The sequence below is a fragment of the Tachypleus tridentatus genome, chromosome 13 (assembly GCF_004210375.1).
Source record: "Tachypleus tridentatus isolate NWPU-2018 chromosome 13, ASM421037v1, whole genome shotgun sequence".
Lineage (NCBI taxonomy): Eukaryota > Metazoa > Arthropoda > Merostomata > Xiphosura > Limulidae > Tachypleus > Tachypleus tridentatus.
This window is the reverse complement of record NC_134837.1, coordinates 226,175,420-226,198,002: the sequence shown is the minus strand read 5'-3', so window position 1 is coordinate 226,198,002 and position 22,583 is coordinate 226,175,420. Positions and strand designations below refer to the sequence as shown.

The 22,583-nt window shown below is 33.4% G+C and overlaps 1 pseudogene across 1 annotated transcript in view; it reads left to right on the top strand.

Moving 5' to 3' along the window:
• The window catches only part of LOC143236473 (sodium/hydrogen exchanger 8-like), a 100,487-nt pseudogene that overhangs the window by 18,910 nt on the left and 58,994 nt on the right, over positions 1–22,583 (top strand). The window contains exons 3-4 of the transcript XR_013019563.1: positions 462–622; positions 19,658–19,738. The product of XR_013019563.1 is annotated as a sodium/hydrogen exchanger 8-like (transcript). The remainder of the gene's footprint in view (positions 1–461; positions 623–19,657; positions 19,739–22,583) is intronic.

Genomic DNA, 22,583 nt, shown 5'->3' with positions numbered 1-22,583 from the left:
CATTATGTAGAATTGTGCTTAAAAACAAATGTAATGACAATATGTCAGTTACTTAGTTGAAATGATCCAAGATAGCAATAATTGGAAACATTGATTTTGATTAAATGATTATTTTCTTGACAGTAATTGACTTGTTCATATTTTCAGTTAATCAATTTATATGACATTATGTGATTAAAGTTTCCAGCTATTTTTAGAGGACAATGAACATTTTTTGTTTATGGTTTGATGTTCTCAGCAAATTCTCTGTTAATATTGATTCTTATAATTAAAGATATTTAATTTGTTAATTTTGAAGGGTCTAAACATCATTCTAATTTACTTAGGCATGCAGAGTCTTTAGAGAGGACCAAAAATGATAACTTATTTTATCAAAGATTAAGAGGAAACCATAGTGTTTTTTGCTGCTGCTGCTGATTTGTTTTATAACATGATATGCTAATTTAATTACTTACTCTTAGGACTGATCCAAGCAATAAATCTGAAATAACCAATGGTACTACTCTTTCAACCACTGAGACATCTTCAACTTTGTTAACAGATTCTGTTTTACCACAGAAAGGAGCAGCAGAGGCAGAACATCACTCAAGCATGAGTATTTTTTTTGTTTTAAGTGTCATTGGTAAGTAATTTTTAATTGAAAAGAACAGAAGTTTAAATTCTCTCTATATTTAAAGACAAGGTCACCTTAAACACTAAAATTATGTCACAGGTTAAATGTAATTTAGTTTTGGTAAATTGTTTTTGTTTTAATTTCAATAGCCATTATAAATAACTTTTGAGTCCCAATTTACCAACTGTTGTCTCCACATTCATTCAACTCGTTTTGTTTAACTATGACCAGTGGTAGTTTTGTTCTCTTTTTATCATTTCTCTCATACTCACATGTTTTGTCAGAGTGCATTGTGGTTCTGGTTTTGATTAAAAGAAATGTTTTATTGTTTAACTTATAGAGTGTAAAAGCTACTAACCAGCAAGTTTTAAACTTTTTTGTATATAGCTCATATGTGAAACAGGACTGTAATTTACAGAGTCACTCAGAAATATTGGGAGTAAATAAGCATTAATTTTCAAAACTATTTTAAGAACTTTGATATTCACTTGATTTGTTACTCCAAAACTTGGACTCAGTTTTATGCTGGTACTAATTGATAATAAATGTTAAACTAGTAATGATAATAATAAGGGATGACTGTAAAATTAAAATATTTTCAGTCAGAAACATAAATGGGAAAAGTATTGTTAAATTTGTATGAGGAGATAAGGACATTAGTATTTGAAACAGAATATGTTTAGTGATTGCACACTGTCATAAGTGCAAGTTCTACTCTTTCTTTTATTTTTCTTTCTCTGTGCCATTTTGATTGTGGTTGTCAATAACAAGGATGGGTATTAACTGCTCCTTGAACCTTGCTTTTCACAAGTTGTTTTTAAGATGATCAATTTCTCATATTGCAAAATAAGTGAACTTGTTTTTTGTATTTTTTCCCTTGGTGTGAATTCCTGTATGAGGTGAAGGGACCACCCAGGGAAGGTTTTGTTCTTTCAGTTTACCTCCTCTGGGATCTAAACATTTACCCATGTGTTTGCTGTGTGTGACAACCCATGAAGGGGAGGAGGGGTTCCTGGTGGATGACTGGTCCAACCCTAATACATCACTTTTGCCTTGAATTCCTGTAGATGGGCAGCCTTCAGGTGACCCCCCTAGGGTCAGTTGGCTGGTCTACTTGGGTTAGGGTAAACCAAGTACCAGTGTTGGATGTTCTCAACAGGTGTTGTGGACATTCTATCTGATGCTATTGTTTGGGTATAGTGCTCATGAAACCCCGGCATTACTGCAGTGTCCTTGTTTGACATTGTAATTCATCCCATGGTAGGGCTCCATGGTGAGTGGGATCAGTGGGCACTGAAATTTCCTTTTTTTTTTATTATGGATCCTCCAAATAAAAATTTAAATAAAATAGTGAAAAAATAGGTAAATGACCACATCTTGAAGATTCTGAGCAGTGGTCTTCAACATCTGTAACACCTGTTGTACCTCATTTTCTGATTCCTACATTCTCTTTCAGACAAACCTTTAAGGTAAGTATCTCCCTTTTTCATTCAGAATGGACTAGTGAGACTTACTGGCTCTCCAAAGTCAGTAAAGAAGATTTGCTTTGGTGACATATTGGTGGAAACATCCACATCTCAACACAGTGAACTCCTCTTGCATTCAAAGGCAATTGGGGATATACCTATTGAGGTTACACCTCATGCTACTTTGAATTCACCATGAGGAGTTATTGTTGAGAGAGATTTGAAAAACATCTCTGACTCAGAGATTCTTGCTGGTTTCTCCACTCAAGAAGTTTCTGCAGTGAAGTGTATCTCCACTCGCAAATATGTAATTATGATGCTGACCAATATCCTCGTTCTGACATTTACATCATCATGTCCACCTGCCACCATCAAGGCAGGTTATTTTAATTGCAGGGTGAGGCAATACATTCCAAACTCTTTCTTATGTTTCCAGTGTCAGCAGTTTGGCCACTTGAAGATGTCACATCATGGTTCTTTGACGTGTGCTCGTTGTAGTGGCAAGGACAACGATGCCTATGAGTGTGAAACTCACCCCCCTCATTGCATCAGTTGCAATGGCTGTCACCTGTCCTACTTTCATTCCTGCTCTAAATGGTTGGAAGAAAAAGAGGTGCAGCATTTGAAAATGATTCGTAACATTACTTACCCTGAGGCTTGAAAATTGCTGTCCACCACTTCATCTTGGACATATGCTGCTGCACTTCATATCACTACTACAGTGGGAGTACAGACAGATCTCTCTGTGCCTCCAAACATCTCTTGACATCCATGGTTAAAATATTTAATGAATCAACTTCAACTACCCACTTCACATATATTCCAACAAATCCCAAGATCCACTTCCTTTGGTTCCGGGTACAGGCATACCCTCAGATACATCTTCTTCTCCTATCCCAAGATGCAAAACGATCATTCATTCATGTCCTTAGTTACTGGAATCCTCTTCCAACAGCAAAGACCTGCCCAGTCTACTCAGGGCAGGATCCATGGAGGTTGATAGACCTCCCTTGAATAAAGACACTAAAGAAAAAAGATGTGGTCTTAACAACAGAAGGGTTCTCCACCCAATCAGGCTACACATAAGCAAAAATGGCCATCTTGATACAATGGAACTGTTGAGGTTTACATTCTAATCTGGATGACATCACAACACTGATTGCTTCTTACCATCCTGTTTTCTTTCCTTACAGGAAACATCTCTGAAACCTGCTGATACAGTCACCTTTCATTGGTTTTCTTTGTACAGAAATGACAAGCTGTGTGATGGAAGAGTGCATGGAGGGGTGGCCCTGTTGGTTGATCAACATGTGCCCACCCTGTCTTTGCCACTCGATACACCCTTAAAGGCCATAGCCATCCGTCTTTCCTTGGGTCATACCATCACTGTTTGTTTTCTCTACCTGTTGACTGGAGAAACATGGGATTACTCAGACCTTGATGCTCTCATTGAACAGTTGCCATCTCCCTTTTTAATCCTGGGGGAATTTAATGGATATCATCCCTTCTGGGAAGTATTGATATTGATAAGAGGGGTCGCTCTGTAGAGTGTATGCTCTTTGATCACAACCTTTCTCTTTTCAATACTGGTTCTTCTACTTATTTTCATACACCTAGTCAGACCTTTACTGTTGTTGTTCTCTCAATTTCTTCCCCTTCACTATTCTCCCATTTTTCATGGAAGGTTGACAATAATCCATGAGGCAATGATTATTTTCGTATAATTTTGAGAGAGACTGGCCGTGGTTGATGCCACCAGATCCACCTTCCCTGGTGGAAGCTGGATCACACAAACTGGCCCTCTTTCACTGCTCTCACTGCCATCATCTGTAAGCCATCAATAGATGACTGTGTGGCAGCAGTAACTGACTCTATTATACAAGCAGCTGCTCAATGTATTCCTAAAATTTCAACACGTTTTCCACCATATCCTCATCCGATGTGGAATCTTGCCTGCCACGTAGCATGGAAGGTTAAAAATTGGGCCTATGATACTTTTCGTAGATATCCCACACTCTCGAACTGCATTGCTTTCCAGCTGGTCCATACACATGTTTGGTGGGTGAGACATCAAAGCCAGAAAGAATCTTGGATTAAGCTCAAAACCAGTTCCAGAGTCATATGGGACAAGATTCGAAAGGTCAGTGGGCAATATAATTCTGTCCTCCTCTTGATCTTGCTCTCTGATGGCCAGGAAGTAGCTGATACCTGGAGCACCGTTGATATTCTAGGAGAAAGCTTTTGCTAGGTATCTAGCACTTCTGCTTCTTCCTCCACCCTCTTAGCCATCAAGACTCAGGCAGAGCGATTACCTATTTCCTTTTCGAGCTAATTGTCTCTGTGACTATAATCTTCCATTAACACTGATGGAACTCAAATAAGCCTTTCATTGGTCTGGTGGTACATTGGTCGGACCTGATGACATACACTTTGGAATGCTGTGCCATCTTTCTCCTGCTTCTCTTGCTGCTATTCTGATTGTTTTTAACCAAATCTGGCAGGAGAATGTTTCCTGATGCCTGGTACCAGGCTACTGCCTGCTAAGCCTGGGAAATATCCCAAGATTCCTTCAAACAACTGTTTAATTGCTTTTATGAGCTGTTTCTGTAAGACCTTGGAGAGGATGGTTAATGTTCATCTTGTGTGGTTACTCGAATCAGACAATCTTCTCCCACCCACCCAGTTTGGGTTCAGATGACAGTGCTCCACCATGGATCATCTAATTTCACTTGAAACATCAATCAGAGAAGCCTTTCTCAAATGACATCATTTTGTATCAATATTCTTTGACATTGGGAAGGCTTGTGATACGACATGGAAGTATGGCATTTTTCGAGACCTCCATATGTATACATGGGTTGAGTGGCCACTTGCCCATTTTCATTGAAAACTTTTTAATGGACAGAAGATTTGAAGTTCGTGTTTGCCACTTTCCTGTTCTTTTCTATAGGAACTTGGAGTCCTTCAGGGCTGTGTTTTGAGGATCACACTTTTCGATGTAAAGATTAATGCCCTCACTGAACAACTCCCTTTTACTACTGCAACCAGATCTATGTCAATGACTTTCACATTTTATGTCAATTGTCAAACATGAAATATATTGAGCAGCAGGTGTAGACTGCCTTCAGTCGTTTACTGAAGTGGACCACAGGTAAAGGCTTTAACATCTCTCTCTCTAAAACCATCGGGAGGTTTGCTTTGATTGTGAACTTTGTATTGGTAAAGTTGTGCTGTTTGTGGTCCCTTAGACAAAATTCTTGGGGCTTATCTTTGATTGTAAGCTGACCTTTATACAACACATCAAGCAGCTACAGGTCAAGTGTACAAGAGCACTGAACATCCTCTGTGTCCTCTCTTCCACCACTTGGGGAGCAGACTGATGTTCTATGCTAAAGATATATCGTGCTCTTACTTGATTGAAACTAGACTATGGGTCTCTGGTCTATGGCTCTGCCAGGACCTTGGCCTTGAAAATGTTGGACCCCATTCATGACTTTGGTTCTGCATTAGGGCTTTCTGCATTTTCCCAGTTAAAATATTATACATAGAGTCTCAAGAACCTTCTTTGCACCTCCTCTGTTTGCAACTGTCTTTACTATATGCTCTGTCCCATGGTTTATCCATGAAGTGAGACCGTGTTATTGGTGATGGTGACACTGTCCACCTTAGAAATGTTTTCAGTTTTTAAAGGCCATTAATCTTTTTAATGCAATTTAAGTTTTTTTTTAATTTACACATTAGGCCTTAGAAATTAGAAAATGTCTGTAACGTTATTCGGGCAAGTTATAATAATTAAAATATTACTACAAGTATTTTAAAACATGTATTACTTTAATTTCTGAAAATGGCCATAATATCAAGTAACTCAAAACAAGGACTGTAAAGGCCAAGTTCAGGTGACCAATAGTGGTCATTGAACTTACCTGTTAATATTCCTGGGAAGTTATGATAACTACAGTTATGCTACAGAAAATCATTTATGACTTCTGTTACTGTAGTTTTTCATTTACAGCTGTAGACTAGATATAAAAATTGGATTTAATGCTATTTATGTTTTTAATTCAAAAATTAAACTTTGTTTTGTTTTACCTTAATTTTTTTTATGAATTTTTACTAATTTTACTTTAATTTTAACTTTTTACAGGATGTTTGGCACAAATAGCCTAGTTGCTTTGTGCCATAAAACACCAGACCTTTTTTTTTTTTTTTTTTTTTTTTTTAAAAAAAACAAGCAGAAAGTTTACTGTAGGGAACCTTTTGATGATAGTTTCCTTAAAACTGTAAGGTGTAACATCTACAAAATGTACAAAGTTGTACATCTGTGATAAGTAGTATTCAACTGTGAAATGGCAATGTACAATTAATTATTTAGTTTCTTTTTAATTAGTCACTAATTATTAACAGCTGTAGCTTTTCTTAGTTATAAATGTAGTTCTTTTTGGTTGCCACTCTTAATAGACTGTGACCAATAATCTTGAATAGCTTGTACTAGAAACGGTATGTTGTTGCTGCTTGATGAAGACACATTATTATTTCTTTTTTAGTCTTCCCCATCTTACTGCAGATTAACCATTATATGACCATGGTTTCACTTTATAAAGTTCAAGTAATCACAAATGGCATCATTAGTGTGTATATTATATTTTATTTTTTTGGTATTACAGCATCAGAGTTTTAGTATATGAGCTTTTATTCTTAACAGTAGGTGTTTATTTTTTGATGATGAAATTGAACAATAAACAGACATCACAGAATCCACTTGTTTTAAAATATTCAAAACAAGTTAAATGTATGTATAAAAAGTCTACTCTTACAGGATTTCCAGTTGTATTTAAAACTAAATAATTCTCTTTTTTATTTTTGTCAAAAGCTCACACAAACTGATTCTGCTTCTTACTATATAATCTATGATAAATTCACTTACATTACTGTGTGGATTACCACAGTTGCATCTACAACTTTTTTTTTTTTTTTTGTTAAAGTCAACATAGGGTGTGGGTTCAATTACTTTAAAACACCCTTTGACAAGATATTCTTCTTCTTATTTCTGCTAAACTGTCAAACTCATTTTAAACTTGCATGACATCATCAGTGTATTTATTGTAACTTTTTTGTATCACAGTATCAGGGTTTTAGTATATAGGCTTGGATTCCTTACAGTAAGTGCCTGTGACAAGTTGGCAACAAATCTAAACAAAAACAGGCAACACAGAATTTACTTGTTTTAAAATAATATATTCAAAACAAGTGAAATATATGTATAAAAATTCTTTACCTGTAGGATATCACAGCGTATCTAAATCTCTAAATAATTATCTTTTCTTGTCAAAAGTCCATGCAGGTTGATTCAATTACTTTAGAATTCAATTTACAAGTTTTACTATTTTTTTGTTTCTGGTTATTCAACTATATATGTAAAACTTCAAAAGAAAATGTTTGATATCCTTCGTGTACAAATCCATGTATGAAATTTTAAAAGTCTTAGCAGCCTATGTCCAGCAACAACTGAGTACAAAGGTCATGGAGAAAGGAGATAATTGTTTGCATTACTTCTTGATTTATTGTTCCATATTTCATGAAAAATAAGTTGAATAATTTATTTCTAATTAGTAATAATCTATTATATACATGTATATAATGTATGATAATTGAAATGTGCTTGTGTATAACAAAACACTAGTCTGCTATAACATAGACAGAACAAAGAAGACTAAGGGCCAGTTTTATATTACTGGATACATAATGTGTGCACATGCACTGCATCAACACAAGCAGAAAGAATGGATCTAGTGCATTTCTCACTTGGTGTGGTGTTGATTATTCTATCAGTATTGTTTCTCAAATGAAAAACAACAACAAATAGTTATAAATACAGAGGGTTGATCACATCAAAGTAATTTTGAATACATAGATCAACAAGTCATATGACAAGTGATATAAAATAATGGTGAAATAAAATGAATCAGAAATACATTTTTATATTGCTTCGCATGACATAAGTAATGTGATGGCACTAAAAATTGATCATTTATTAATGTTTTCAACACTTCTGTCTTGCATAAAATCCTCATTCAGTGAGATCATAAAAATATGTTCAGATGAGGGATTTAGAATTTCAAGAATGGAGTATATCTTAGATGTTTAATGGCATTAGAGAACAAATGAATATGGGTTAACTTAAGGCACCATTTTGATCCAGAAACAGATCTGCAGCATGTAATACCCCAGAAAATATTGTAAACAAAGTGCAATGTTTTGCAACAGGTGACAATCCTTGAACAAAAATGTTAGTGGCAAAAGCCACCTGCTTGCTGTACAAATGTAATCAAGAAAGGTAAATGGGTAAAAAAAAATATCCATAAATGTACATAGCATGTTATGAAACTCTCAAAATGAATCACAATCACTACTGGATACTGCATCAAGGAAAAGTTAGTGGTCAGGAAGATAGATACAACATCAAGGTCAACATTGTTTACTTTCATACCAATATTATGAATCCTGTGTACCATAAAAACATACTGACTTTGTATGGAAATAAGGCCAACACAGTGAGGGTTCATCAAGATAAGGCTTGCAGTCATCCCTCCCATTCAACTGTCACATATCTCAAGCAGCTGGAGAATGAAATGAATATTCATGCTATTCCATATTGTACTTACCATTCAAGTTGTCAGAAACATCACATTTGTATTTGTATGCAATCAGGTTGTTGAAATTGGCATTGAGAAATTTTTGTCCTCATATTCTAGACAGATTATGGCAAGTGTGTAAGGAGGAGTGATAAGTTTTTTTTTTTTTGCTATGGAAGTTTTACTGCAGGGTTATTCTCAAGAAGCATGGCTATAAGGATGAATGGTGACTGGGCATAATAACATGGTGAGGCTTCAAAATAATTTTAACTATCTCTATATTAAACTTGCAACTACCATGTAACTTTGAGTATTTATGCTATAACTTTTAATGTAATTAGTGTACCTAAATAAATTTAGGTAAGCTTTTAATAAATATTACAAGTCTTCTTTTTTATATAAAAATAATCATATTTTTTCATTCAGTATCTTTAGTTAAAATTGTTTTTTGTGAATCTATAGAATCAGAGTATGATTCGGTCCCAGCCCAGTCTTGGTGTAAGGTAATATTCATTTTAAAATTAAAGATACATTTTTTACTTACATTTTCAGATTTCATTAGTAGGATCTCTTAAATGGTTATGAAAAGTTTTGCAGTAAAATGTTTTAATTTCTCTGTTATTTACTCTTCAGTAACACTATTTGGGCTTTATAAATTTGGTTGACCATAAAAAATACAAAATAAATTACCTCCTTTTTTTTTCTAAATTGACCACAGATTGTAAAAGAAAATAACAGTTATTTATCAGAAGCATCTCTTTAACAGTTTATGGACTGTTTCGTGAAATGTTTTGTTGCTTTTTGAACCATGTTCAATTAATAAATGTGTGACAAAGCTATGAACACCTGGTGAGCAGTTCATGTTATGATTAAACAAATTATGCAGCTTGTTTGCATAACTTGCTGAAGGTTTTTAAAATTTTTTTCTTGCCTAACCTTATAAATTTAATTTTTACTTTCATCGTAATAAATGAAATGTATATAAATAGAAGAGATTTAATATTTACAAGTGGGTTATGTACTGTTTTTGTAATCAAAATATCAATAAAAGTTAACCCTTTTTTGTGGGGTATTGTTTGTACTTTACAGAATTTTTATTCATTTTAAATATTTGATTAGGAAAATAAGATAAAATGCACAAAGAATACAGTGTCTTATAACCATTATAATTTAACTGGCTTTCTAAATAAGCTAAAGTGCATTAAAGTATTTCCCTTTTTTGGATAAGATGAGCTTGTCAGTAGCAACTTTGAAACTGTAGGCTAAATAATTCACAAACTAGAATAAGTTAGCCTATCATATAAAGCAATGACTTAAAAACAAAATTTTCTCTTTCTATTGTTTATAAATAATATATTAATAAATGTCAGAGAGATATTTTTGCTTAAGTTTCTAATTTCTGTTGAAAACAAAAAGCTCAAGTGATGGTGGAAAGAATACTTTAATTGGGCAATTCAGAATGGACAAATATCACATGAAGGTTGAGAATTTATTGAACTAGATCCATTCATATTATGAATTTAATTTAGTAACATATTCATGGTGTAAACAGTTCCTCTAATTATACAACAGGAACATCAAGCTTCATTGTGAACTCTTTCTTAGATGCTGCTAAGTGTGTGGCTTTGTTATATTTGATGTCAAAATAACTGCATTAACAACTTTCTCTTGAGTGCGCTACTGGTAGTAAATGACATTGGGTCTTTACCCGTTTAAGCTTTGGTTGTCATGTGCCACTTGTGGTGCACAATGTAATTTAACTAATAATCAAATTATCATATTATTCAATATTTTTTCTTTTTTGCATTTATTCTGATACAGTACTTCCCTCCACTACAAGATTAGCTTTTCCTGTTTTGTTCTACCCTCCATATGTAAACGTTTTTTAATGATGTATGCCACAAGTCTTCCACACCTTTCTATTGGATTCAAAGATTCTAACATGTCTCTCATGTGAAGCATCATTGATCAACTCTCCACTAGTAAGAGAGCTGTACTATCACATGATGCATGTGACTCTTATATACCACTACCACACCATCACTTATTGTTTGGCAGTGCTTGACTTCAGGCATCTTTCTGTTTGTTCCTTACTTCTCAAAGTGGTTTAACTTTATTTCAAGTATTTATTTTTTCACTTTACATTCAGAAATGTTTGATTTACTTGTATTTTGCCATAAATAATTTCACTTGTTTGTTTGGTATCAAGCATGAATTCTGAAGTAAATGTTACCACTTTGAATACACTTGTTTCTGATACCATAATTCAAGCCACCAGTGCTGGTGACCCATTGAGGGATTTATTGACATTTATTCACAGAGAGATTGAGCATTATATGGGACAACTTTTGTCTCCTGCTGTTGCCTCTCTTCCCCTTGAGATTTTTGAGCCTGGCCAGACTGAGAGGATTTTGATCATTCATTTCCTCCCTTGTAATTTGCTGTGGTTTCCCAAACCATACCTGAGGATTCTGTTAGGCTCTTGTCTGCCTTCTTGGATTTCATTTCTCAGGTATGTTATGTCTTTTGCTTCTGTTTCTAATGACCTTTTACATGAATTTTTCTCCCAACCTAATTTAGATATTTTCCCCCATTCTATGATATTCAGATTCACATTAAGCATTTTGCCTCCCAGTTAGGTGACGGTGTTAGTATTCCTCATTTTCCATCAGATTTAGATCTGTCAACCTGCTCTTATCACAGGGTGGACTGTCCATATCTGGACCAACAACTGTTGGATTCAGTTTTGCCTATTTGTGGGGGAGGGACTAATGTCAAATAGTTTAAAAAATACATTAAAATAAATTTTAGGATAACAGTTTTAAGGTCATTACATTAAAATTGTAACCAAGTAACTTTTCTGTGGTACATTGATTTCCAACAGATAAGCTCCAAGATTTATCGATATAGCATGTTCTTGAAATATTAAGAAGGTAATTATAAAGTAGGAGATTAAAGAGTTAGTTAATGCAAAGTGAACACATAAAAAATAATCTTAAATCTAAACAAACATGCCTTTTTAAACCTCATCTGGGTTTCCTTTGTATATTGTATGACTTTTTGGAGGGAAGGTAATTCTTATTTCTGCACATGAAAGAGATAAGAATATATGCCAAACTGTTGATAGTGTGTCCAGTCAGAATGTAATCCTAATGCCCTAACATAGATTACATTAATCAACAATCATTGTTATTGTATGGGTATTAAAACTTTAATTAAAATAAAGTACTTAATTTTAATTTTAAAATATCAATAAATGTCAATGAATTGATATTTAATTTTACTTAATTTTAAACTTTAATTAAAATAAAGTACTTTATTTTAATTAAAGTTTTAAAACACATACCAGCCTCTCTTGAGAACACATTTTTACTTCAAGTGGGTTTCTCATCATTATGAATCATTACTATAATAAATTATAATCTCTTACTAACTTGTATCAGAGATTCCAAGAAGCATGATTTTAGTATACTGATTGTGATATTAATGCTAAAAATACAAGAGTATGGTGTATGTGCAAAAAAATATGATTATATCACTTATTCATCAAACTTTGGAAAATTGTGGAAATATATCTTTACTAAAATATTCATTTAAAATTAATATTTTACAGTTTGCTTTTATAAATATTATGTAAATAAAAATATATTGAAAATAATTCTTTCCAAAAAAATTGTTTCCAAAATACTTTTTCCATAATCTACTTGTACAAAATCAGTCAATATGGTTTCTTGTAACTTAGTCAAATATTTCTAATAGTGTGTATCCAAGAGGTCACCAAAGTCGCTATTGTTAACATTTTTATTGCATAAATTCACACGAATAATAGAAAGAGCTTCAGATACATCTCCATTTCAAAAAAAAAAAGAAAAAAGGAATATAAATTGTATCAGAGAGCAAAAGTTTTAAGACAATATACATTGTGGAGTTCTCAATATTAAAACTAATCAGAAATCATGCCTATTGTAAACCTTGCTGATCAAAATTCAACAGATCTTCATGGAACTAGAGATTATATTGTGAAATGTACAAGAACTGGAAACCACATTACAGTAAGTATTGTATATTGTGAAATGCACAAGAACTGGAAACCACATTACAGTAAGTATTGTATATTGTGAAATGTACAAGAACTGGAAACCACATTACAGTAAGTATTGTATATTGTGAAATGTACAAGAACTGGAAACCACATTACAGTAAGTATTGTATATTGTGAAATGTACAAGAACTGGAAACCACATTACAGTAAGTATTGTATATTGTGAAATGTACAAGAACTGGAAACCACATTACAGTAAGTATTGTATATTGTGAAATGTACAAGAACTGGAAACCACATTACAGTAAGTATTGTATATTGTGAAATGTACAAGAACTGGAAACCACATTACAGTAAGTATTGTATATTGTGAAATGTACAAGAACTGGAAACCACATTACAGTAAGTATTGTATATTGTGAAATGTACAAGAACTGGAAACCACATTACAGTAAGTATTGTATATTGTGAAATGTACAAGAACTGGAAACCACATTACAGTAAGTATTGTATATTGTGAAATGTACAAGAACTGGAAACCACATTACAGTAAGTATTGTATATTGTGAAATGTACAAGAACTGGAAACCACATTACAGTAAGTATTGTATATTGTGAAATGTACAAGAACTGGAAACCACATTACAGTAAGTATTGTATATTGTGAATGTACAAGAACTGGAAACCACATTACAGTAAGTATTGTATATTGTGAAATGTACAAGAACTGGAAACCACATTACAGTAAGTATTGTATATTGTGAAATGTACAAGAACTGGAAACCACATTACAGTAAGTATTGTATATTGTGAAATGTACAAGAACTGGAAACCACATTACAGTAAGTATTGTATATTGTGAAATGTACAAGAACTGGAAACCACATTACAGTAAGTATTGTTGCTTCTTTTTCAAATACATAATTTCATGTTTCAAAAACTGAACAACACTAATATAACACTAACATTTTGTTTTCTCATGTTTGATATTGTGATGATAAAAAACATTTCAAGGATCCAACCAATATTTTTGATGGCCCAGGTGTTTTGTATCACCTTTTCAAACTTTTAACATCTTGTTTTGCACAAGTAAATGTATCAATACTTACAGTAAGTACAACCTTAATGGAAGAGGGCATGACAGAAAACAATGTGAAGGAAGTACAAGCCCTATTTATCAGTTTATGTGGTATACAATCATTATTTAAGACTAGAAGATCAGCAGAAGTTTATGATCTTTCTACATCCTGTTCATAAGACATTACTAAGTACATCTAGAATGCCTGCAAGAAAATTTTAAAACAATATCTCTGTTTTAAGTATGTACCTAATATATTGCACAATGCTTGTAAATGTGTTTTTTACATGAACATGCAAGAATCTTTTGTTCCAGTAGGTGTGTGAATGTTGGTATTCTGGTGTGTAACTGCCATGCATTGTAAAATACACAGAGTTAGTTTTATTGTATACAGTAATTCTTCGTAAACTTACTTTTTATTCTTCAGAAGTAACAACAGTGAACAATACTATTGTAATTTGGTTTGAATCTTTCATTTTTTTTTATTGGCAGTTGTAGTGTCCTATAGTATGTGTATGTATGCATAAGAGAGAGTCAGTTGTTTTGTATAATGAAGCCATAGACTGTCTCTGACATGAATTAATTATTAAAACCTTTTCTCATATGGATTATTCTTATGTTTTGATGTGATTCAAAATTTTACACACTATTAATGTGCAGAGATTTTGTATGTAGCTTGGCATTATCTACTCTAGCAACAAAATCTTTGAAATATATGAATTTCTTTTTTTAATGTTGTGGTTGTATACATTTTATTGAATTCTGATTTAATTACACTGGATACTCCCATGTGCTTTTAGGTGTAGACAGAAAAGTGTTTTTAGTGGTTTTAATACCTTAACCACAGTGTTTCTGAAGAAAACACTTAAAAGTTGCATAAAAATCTTCACATTTGATAAGTGCCCAATTTTATTGACTATCTCCGATCTAGGACTACAAAGTATTGTACTTTCAATACAATTTAAATATTTAATAAGATGGAACTTAACATAATTTTCAAATGATCCTTTCATTTAAAACATGTTTTTTTACAAAAAAGGTTCACTTGCCTATCTCTCTTTATTGTTCAGTTTATATAGGTATTGTCTGTTTTATGTCCATGCAGTTACTTTGGAAGGTGTGGATGGATCTTCACCAGAATTGATGTGGAGGTTCATTAGGTTCATGTGGTGGTACATACAGATTTTTAATTTGGCATTTTGGCACCACAACTTTGCTCCCGTTGATGAATTTTTACCATATTTTGCATGAATATTTGTTGGGTACATGAGGTTGACCTACAAATTTTCAGTTTTGTTTTTTACAATTTTTATTGTGGTTTTGCATTTTTTACCAGAATTCCTCCTGTTGATTGAACGTCACCAAATTTGATGTAAAGATTTGTTGGGTCCACACATAGATACATATAAATTTTCATTTTTGCTACTATCTTACTTCCTGTGGATGGACTTTTACTAAATTTGGTATGGGGATCGTTGGGTCGATGGAGAAGTACATACACATTTTCGCTTTTGTGTTTTTTAATTTTTATGCCTGTTCTTACATGATGCACCATTACTTTGCCTCTTGTTGATGGATCTTTACCAAATTTGACATGAAAGTTTATTGGATCCTTGCAAATTTATGGTTTCACATTTTGTGTTTTATAAATTTTAAAGGTATTTTTGCATTTTTTAATATTACATAAATGTGATTGTATATTACAAAATACTAGTCTACTAAAACACAGCCAAGACAGGGAAGACTAAAGGTCAGTTTTGTATTATTGGATATGAAACTTGAACGCACGTGCACTGTTTCAATGCAAGTTATATAATGTTAGCCTGACTAAGAGGTAAAAATAATAAATATATAGTGTTACGAGACTTAAGCTACTTAGTCTAAACATTTGTACTTTTGTGTTATAATATTTAATCATTCTAGCATGATGAAAAAAGCATAATTTATATGTATTTCATAATTTTTTTATGAGGTTGGTCAAGTGACAGACCCTACATAATTAGAATATAGATAATAACATAAAATATGAAGTCTGACTAAAACCAAATGTTTAAAATGTATTTAGGAGGTTTTAGAGATTATGCAAATGATTTAAGATTTTGGGGAAGAAGAATAGTTTTTACAATCATGACATGAAATCACTTTGAACTCAGACTAGCAATGAAACAGACTCTATTTTCACAAACAAATATTTAGTAAAAATATTTCATTAAAAATCTGATTCTTTTGTATACCAAATTTTTTGAAGATACACATACTTTATCAAAAGTTTTTGTGCAAATACTTAACATTTGCAAATGTGTATACAAACTCATGTTTTATACTGACCCCAAGTATAATGGTCTTATACATTTAATTTGTGTTTGGATTAACAATATCATACATAATAATTCTATAAAAAAATTTAAGTATTTTGTTTTTATTTCCTCCCTTCCTTTGATACTATATCTAAACAGTCAGTTATAGTGTTTCTTAATTATGTTCTTGTTCCATGCAAATACAACACACATGTACTTTCTGTTGAACATAGTTTTCACTAAAATGACTAAAGTAACTCTACCCTGTTTTAAATATAATGTTCTTATACATTTAATTCATATTAAAGTGAGTTTTTTAAAAAAATGATTTTTCTAGTCAATAACAGTATGCATAACATGTTTATAATGAAAATTAAATGTATTTTATTTAAATTTTTCCATTGATACTTTTTCTGTGTAGTTAAAAATGTTGGGGCTTAAATTTATTCTTATTATTCCATAGAAATGTAACACATCTGTATTTTTATTGAGTGTAATTTTCATTAATATCTTATGTCTGAGAGAACCTAAGTCAAAAAGTAAAAAAAATTGTGTGGGTATATTTATCAGTGTGTGAGTATTTTTGTATAAAGTTTCCAGTTTCAAGTTTCAGCTCTTTTCACTAGTGTATCAGAAACAAATATTCTTCTGATAATGCTCAGATGTATATAAACGTGAGAAAGAAAAGACTTTCTCCTATAGAAAAGAAAATCTCAGATCTTCAAAATGTGCTTTTGTATTCTGAATTAGGATCATTGAAAATGGAAAGATTACATAATAATTTGGGGTGGGGATCACATGAAATTTGTGTACTAATGAAGGGAATTGGCATAGTACCAGTGATAAGGAACAATGAAAAATGTTGGATATTTGCATTTAACATCTTATGCAGCATTATATATCTAAGCCTCACTTAATCTTCTTCAAGAGATTACCCCTTGGTATGGATTCTTGTAAATGGTGAGGGGACCTCCCAGAGAAAGTTCTCTTCTTTTAGTTTACCTCCTCTGGGATCTAAACATCCACACATGTGTTTGCCATGTGTGGTAACCCATGAAGGGGAGGAGAGGATCCTAGTAGTTGAGAGGTCTAACCCTAACACACCACTTTGACCTTGAATTTCTGTAGACGAGTGGCTTTGGGGTGGTCCCCTAGGGTCAGTCAGCTGGTCCACTTGGGCTGTGGTCTACTGAGTACCAATTTTGGATGTTCTCAACAGGTGTTATGAACACTGTATCTGATTGCTGGTGTTTGAGTATAGTGCTCATGAAACCCTAGCATTGCTGCAGTGTCTTTGTTTAACATTGTAGTGCATTGTAGTGTAGGCCAGTCTCTCTCAAAATTATAGGAAAATGATCACTCCCTCTTGGATTACTGCTAACCCTCCATGAAAAGTGAGAGAATAGTGAAGGGGAGAAATTCAGAAATCAGTAGCAATAAAGGACTGACTAGGTGCATGAAAACAAGTGTAAGAACCAGTATTGAAAAGAAAAAGGTTGTGATCAGAGAACATATGCTCTATGGAGCAACTCATCCCTTCAATATCAGCACTTTTCCCAGAGGGGATGATGTCCATTAAAGTCCACCAGGATTAAAGAGGGAGACAGAAACTGTTCAATGAGAACATCAAGGGCTGATTGATCACAGATTTCACCAAGCAACAGGTAGAGAGAACAGACAGTGAAGGTACAACCTAAAGAAATATAGATGACTATGGCCTCCAAGGGTATGTCAAGTGGCAAAAACAGGGTGGGCACATTTTGATCAACCAACAGTGCAACCCCTCCATGCACTTATCCAACACACAGCCTGTCATTTCTGTACAAAGAAAACTGTCAAAAAGGTGAGTGTATCAGCAGGTTTCAGAAATGTTTCCTCTAAGGAAAGTCATACAGGATGGTAGAAAGCAATCAGTGCTTTGATATCATCCAGATAAGAACGTAAACCTCGACAGTTCCATTGTATCAAGGTGACCATTTTTATTTATGTGTAAGTGAATTAGATGGAGAGCCCTTCTGTTTATGACCACGTCTTTTTTCTTTATTGTCTTTATTTGAGGGAGGTCTGTCAACCTCTGTGGATCCTGCCCTGGGTCGATTGGGCAGGTCTTTGTTGTTGGAAAAGGAGTTCAGCAACTGAGGATGTGAACAAATGATCGTTTTGCATTTTGGAATTGGAAAAGATGATGTACCTGAGGAAATGCCCATACCCAGAACCAAAGGAAGTGAGTTTTGGGGTTTGCTGGAATGTATGTTAGGGACAGAAATGGCTGTTGACATTGATTCATCAACTTTTTTAACCATGGATGTTAAAAAACTTTTCATTTGGTTTGAGAACAATTCTTTTGGAGGCACATAGAGATCCGTCTGCACTGCCACTGTAGTCGTGGAATGAAATGCAACAGCATACGTCCAAGATGAAGTGGCAAACAACAACTTTCGAGCCTCAAGGTAAGTAATGTTTTGAATCGCTACACCTCTTTTTCATTCAACCATTTAGAGCAAGAATGAAAGTAGGATGGGTGAGAGCCATTGCAAGTGATGCAACGAGGGTCCGTTTCACACTCATAGGCATCGTGGTTTTGCCACTGCAATGAGCACACATCAAGGAACCATAATATGATGTCTTCAAGTGACCGAGCTGCTAATGCCAGAAACATATCAGAGAGTTTGGAATATATGGCTATATCTTGTAATTAAGATAACCTGCCTTGATGGTGACAGGTTGACGTGGTGATGTTAATGTTAAAATGAGGACATTGGTGAACATCATAATTCCATCTTTGTGAGTGGAGATACCCCTCACTGCAAAATCTCCTTGGGTGGAGAAATCAGTGAGAATTTCTGACTCAGGGATGTTCTTAAATCCCTCTCAACAATAACTCCTCCTGATAAATTCAAAGTTGCATGAGGCATAACCTCAATTGGTATATTCCCAATCACCTTTAAATGCAAGAGGAGTTCACTGTGTTGAGATCTGGATGTTTTCATTAATATGTCACCAGAGTGAAGCTTTTTGACTGACTTTGGAGAGCCAGCAAGTCCCTCTAGTCCCTTATGAATGAAAAAGGGAGACATTTGCCCTAAATGTTTGTCTGAAGGAGAATGTAGTATAAGAAAATGAGTACAGGTGTTACAGATGTTGAAGATGGTTGCTCAGAATTTTCAAGATGTGGTAATTTACCAATGGACTGTTTTTTTATTATTTTAATTAAGTTTTTATTTGAAGAATCCATAATAAAAAAAAAAACAATATTTTGGTGCCTACTGATCCAACCCACCATGAAGTCCTACATGTTGTTCTTTGCTATATTTTGGTAAAAGTGTTGATACACATACCAGCCATTCTGAAGTACATTTTTATTTCAAGTGGGTTTCTTGTCATCATGTATTGGCTAAAATGAAATTGTTAAGAGAATTGAAAAGATTTATAGTTATTATACAAGTATACTAGGTTTTATTATTTTATTTCAGTGATAGACTGTAATAGTGTACTAAGACATTTTTTAAAGCTTATTTGTTATTCCTAGCGGTATCTACACTGTTGGTACATTTCATACTTCAGACAAAATTCCATTATCTACCAGAAAGTGTTGCTGTTGTGTTTCTTGGTAAGTGTATCTTATATGTTTCTGATGAAATTAATATCGTCTTGAAATCTGTGAAAAGCCTAGAACTTAAAAAAATTATATTTGAGAACCTAAAACTCAATAGAGTTAATAGTTTGACTAGTGTTATATAATAAATTTCCTTAATGGACTTAGTATTAATTTGTATTTTGCAAGTTGAATTTGAACTGAGGTTTTAGTACAGAAATCCTACATAATCCCACCTTCTTATGATATATATATTTAATATCTACAAAGTTTTAAAGTTTTGGTGTTGGAATGTAATAAATCCAGTTGAGATTTTAAACAAAAGTTAAAACCTAATGTGATACTTTTGTAGCTTCAGTGGTTAAGGAACTAATTTGCTGGTTTATGGGATAGTTTTTCCTGCTTTATGCATGGAGGATCCCTTTGTGATTACTATCAAGTAGAGTGACAGCCATGATTCTTCAATCCTTTCTCTTTGTTTTTGGTCAGCTGTAGTGAGAATGTGTTTTGTTTGAGCAGTTTTAATGCAATTGTGGAGATTAGCTTTTGCTTTAAAAGGATCAAGATATGCTGTACACTGTTGTTTTCACATAGGTTATTATGTGTGCTAACTTAGTGTTGTCATACTGTCATTTTGTTTTATTTTACCTTACTTCCAAAACATACATTTTTCTCCTTTTACAGCTATTACTTGACAGCCTACATTTCTTCCTTGTTCATCTAATTATTGATCTGATAATTTTCTTGTTTCAGTCTTTTATACCCCACTTAATTGCCTATAGCCATATCTGTCTCATGGTACTATTCTCCTACTCAGTGCTCCCTCTATACTAATACTGTATATAAGCATCTCATTCAAATAACATTATTACTTTTTCTCAACAGAGTTTATTACATGCTATAACTTATCTTGGACAAGTCTTCAATTTATTATGTTACGTGTTTTATGTATTATGTCTGATTATAAATAGCTGGAAATTTTATTTAGAAGTTAATGAAATGTTAATATGTGTTGAATTTATATTTGCCAACAAGATTCAAACACATAACTTTCTTTCTTAACACAAATATATTTTAATATACAAACAACAACACAATTTATAATAACAGTTATTACAAAATATTATTACAAATAGTAATTTTATACAAAAATGTTACAAATTTACAAACAATATTCAGTCTTCTATCTGGTCTGGAACTGAATATTTTGTTAGTGATCCAGGTCTGCTGCAAGCGAGTTAATCCTGAGTTCATATTGTTACACTTCTCTTAAGCTAGCTAGCTGTCTAATTTATATGCAAAAACGGCTCGTTTGGGTTGAGAAAATATTTGACATAGAAGAGCAAACAACGTTTCGACCTTCTTTGGTCATGTCATGTTCACAGAAGTTCACAACGTGAACGCTGGCGATGTCAAATATTTTCACAACCCAAACGAGCCGTTTTTGCATATAAATTTCTCAACAAGTGGGTTTCTCGACATCACTGATTATAGCTAGCTGTCTCTTCTTGGCTGGCCTAATGCAGCTTGCAAGTTGAATTTTTATTTATGAAGATATTTAATGTCCTTGTTGAAATACTAATGTCCAAAGTTTGTTGTTTGTAATGTTCAAAATCTGTAAACATTCCTGGTTAAATATCTGTAGTTTTTCGATTAATAATCATTTCTCACAATTATAGCTTCTAAGGCTTATAGTATACTGATAGTAGCAACCCAATAATATTATAAATGTTTCTTAGCACATTGATTTATAACCTTTTTAAGGTGATATTCTCAAAAGTTTGGTTAGCAACAATATTTGAAGGTATGCTAGTACTTTCATAAAACATATATTGCTGAATCTTAATCTCAAGAATCTTCTATAAATTTAGAGAACAGACACAACTTGCATGATACACATGCAGTACTTAAGTTATGTACATTTATAAATACATATTAAACTGAAACAAACATAGATATTAAAATAATATTAAATCAATTACAAACCTAATGGATTTCTCTGTGCTAAGATTAGTGGAGATACTTTGTGTTACCTAGTTGATTTTTCATACAAACAAAATAAAATTTCATTTAGAAAACTGATGTATGGCATAAATTCCTGGATTATCATTTTCTGCATGGAGGCAAATCAGTTTTCTTCTATCCCACCTCTGATATCTCGTGTTGCTCAATAGTTGAGGGAAGGGGAGAGTCGCACTCAGTTGAGACTGTTAGTGATCATATTCATAGTGAGGTAAAGGCATATATTCAGTTCAGTGGTGCTTTTCCAAGAAGGCTTTGAAGCTGCAATTGAGGGCAATCCTAGAAATTTTGGAAGTAATTTAGATTTGCTTTTTCTTGCATTTTCCTTCAGTCTGTTGACTTCTCAAGAAGCCACTTTAGGATAAGCTGCCTTAGACTCCTTTTCTTCAGTTGGTCTATTGAGTGTGTGGTGTTTTGGATCTTATCTCAGTTGCTTTTGAGCCTGCATCTTATTTGATGGCTGAAAGGTCTGGGAGCAGGTATTTAGTTTTTCCTTCATCAAGTGACATTGTGGTTTTTGTGGGGAGGTTTCCTGTTCAGTTACATGAAGGGACATCTATGGTTTACTCACTACAATTGTCAGAACTATGTGATTTAGCCTAAAATACTTAGATGTTAGAGATTCCATCTCTCAAAGAGTACATCTGTTCGTCAAAGTTGTGGTTCTAGAGTGGAGTCTGTAGTTAATCTGTATAGGTCACAACTGTTTATGTTTTACCCTATATATGGTCCTGATTTATTTATAGAAATAGGAAGTATGACTCTTAGTCATTTTTCCTTCTCCCACTGCACGGGTGGTTCTTACTATTTTGGGAATATGGGCATCTTGTCTTTGGGT